The sequence below is a fragment of the Bison bison genome, unplaced genomic scaffold, assembly GCF_000754665.1.
Source record: "Bison bison bison isolate TAMUID 2011002044 unplaced genomic scaffold, Bison_UMD1.0 scf7180017864177, whole genome shotgun sequence".
Classification (NCBI taxonomy): Eukaryota; Metazoa; Chordata; class Mammalia; order Artiodactyla; family Bovidae; genus Bison; species Bison bison.
Genome location: NW_011494749.1, coordinates 1,939,183 through 1,942,037, shown reverse-complemented (window position 1 = coordinate 1,942,037; position 2,855 = coordinate 1,939,183).

Below are 2,855 nucleotides of genomic sequence, written 5' to 3'. Positions count from 1 at the left end.
CAAGGAAATTGGTCAAGTTTAAAGTGTATCTGGGCCTGTGAACAAACCTTTCCAGGAACAGGCTGTCTGGAGCAGGGCAGGCAGTGATTCCACCACACAGAGAGAAGGAAAGCAATCTCCATCTCCACATTATATAGCATTTGAAGTTCTTAAACTTTGAACACAACACCCTGACCCGCTTTCCCAGAGCAAATACAGTTAAGAACTCTCTTGTCTGTGAAGGTGGAGGAGGGGGATGGTAAGGAAGCAAACCACAGCAAAGACCCAATCTGGGGAATCCAGATACACCCATCGTGTCCGTCTTCTCATCCAACCAGTAAAACAGTTACAATCTGTATGAACTTTGAGTTAAATTTCAAAGGAAACCTCACTGTTCGTTTTCTCCTCTGAGTGTGTAGGTGTACCAATATCTTGATCCCTGAAGTGGACTTCAGAAACTTTGCAGACACACGGTAAAGAAATACTCAGTTTGGAAGAGCTTGTAATGGGAAGACAGCCATCTTTCAGGACCAGGAAACAAAACAATTAGAGTAACTGAACTTTCTGGCATTAATAAATCCATAAGTTATAAAACATATCTCAGGGCTTCCCTGTGATCCCGTGGTTAAGAAACTGCCTTTCAATGCAAGGGACACGGGTTCGATCCCTGGCCTGGGAAGATTCCACACACCATGGAGCAACTAAGCCAGCGCACCACAACCGCCAAGCCTGCCCTCTAGAGCCCCAGAGCCACAACTAGTGAAGCCCGTGTGCCTAGAGCCTGTGCTCCACGAGCGAAGCCATCGCAGTAAGCCCACACACTGCAACGAAGAGTAGCCCCACTTGCCACACCAGAGAAAGCCCACGCAGCAAGGAAGACCCAGAGTAGCCAAAGTAAATAAATAAATCTTTAAATACACACACACACACACATATAGACAGAGAGAGAAATAAAAAAGAAAACCTCAGTGTCCTCATGTGTGACATGTTGATGACAAATGCAGAGTGGACTGCGTGAAGTAGTATGCACCTAAGGCGGTGTTTGGTACACAGCAGCAGTCAATAAACGTAAGCTGAATGAGACGTGAGGAGACAACCGCTCCCCCGGCCACATGAATGGATAAAGGGAGAACACAGTCTTACTGATAAAAAGAACCTGGGAGGGGGAGACAAATGAAGCACTGGTGCATGCTGCAGTACGGATAAACCTCAAAAACATACACTGAGGAGAAGCAACCAGTCACAAAAGATCACAAAGCTTATGACCCCATTCATATCAAAGTCCTGAATAGGGATATTTACAGAAAGTAAGTTAGTGGTTACTGAGGGAGGGGAGGGAGGGTGCTAAGGAAGGCGGGTGATGGCTGATAACAGCTTTCTTTCTGGGATGATAAAAGTGCTCTGAAATTAACATGGTAATGATTGCATGTTCTCTGTGAATACACTAAAACCATTCAATTGTACACTTTAAAATGAATGAATGTATGATATGCGGATTATATCTCAAGAAAACTGTTTTTGTAAAAAGGAACCTAAGGGTAACTTTGGGTTTCTACCTGATGGAATAAACCTACAGTGGCAGATAAACGATTCTCCAAAATAACCTGCAGATGATATTAAGGAACTTAAGGGTCACATTAAGGAACTCCTTTTTCTAACCCTTTCATATTAAATTCTAACTCAGAAAAATAAAATCTTAAAGTTAGAAAGCAAAGTTCAAGTTCAGCCCTTCCATTTTACAGATGAAAAAGGAAACCTTTTGCTCAAATTAACAGAGTTGTCAGACTTTTCTTAACCTCTTCAAAAAAAAAAAATTCTAACTTTATCTGTAATTAACAAGAGACTTAAAGATCACAGTGTTACTTTCACCAGGCAGGCACTGGGATCAACAGAGCAACAGAAAGGTATTAAAGTAAACTTGGCTTCTATTTCTTCTGACAGGATCCCATAAATGGGAATGAATCATGGCCTTTTTTCTGTCCTGTTTTCACTCATTTAACTTATTTTACTGAGGACTTACTCTATAATGAAAATACATAATGAATAAGACACGATCTCTGTCGTTACGGATATTAATGTTACGGAATAATAACAGCTAATATCTACTAAGCTCCTATTATGTGCCCAGCATCATGTTAAGAATTTCATATGCATAATTCCATTTAATCCCGACAGCAATCTCAGTACGGTGTTACCTTTCCCTTTTTACAGAGGAGAAAACTGGATCAGAAAGGGTAACTTGCCTGAGAACACATAACAAAAACACAGATCTAGGGCTTCCCTGGTGACTCAGTGGAAAGAATCTGCCTGCCAATGCGGGAGACATGGATTTGATCCCTGATCTGGGAAGATCCCTCCTGCCTCGGAGCAACTAGCCCGCGCCACAGCTACTGAAGCCTGTGCTCCAGACCCAAGAGCCACGGCCACTGAAGCCCACACACCCTAGAGCCTGTGCTCCGCAACAGGAGAAGCCACCGTGATGAGAAGCCGGCTCAGCGCAACTAGAGAGCAGCCCACTCACTGCAACTAGAGAAGAGCCCGAGCAACAGTGAAGAGCCAGCCCAGCCAAAATAGATAAATTAAAAAAAAAAAAAAAAAGACCCAAATGTGGCCCTGGCATTTACGTACTACCTGCCCGTGCTACCTCCCGTCAACCACTGCTCAAAAACAACGCTTAAAGAGAAAGTCTGCTTGCTGTGAGTCTACATCTGGACTATAACACACTCAGAGACTCAGGAGCCACAGATAGGAACAGGGGTTCCAACTACTGAGATAACAAGGCTATATAAGAGATCTCTCTTTAAGCTAGAGATTAGACATTCCCTTACCATTCTGTGAACTCTTTGTATTTTCTCCTAATGATCACTTCCCCTCGA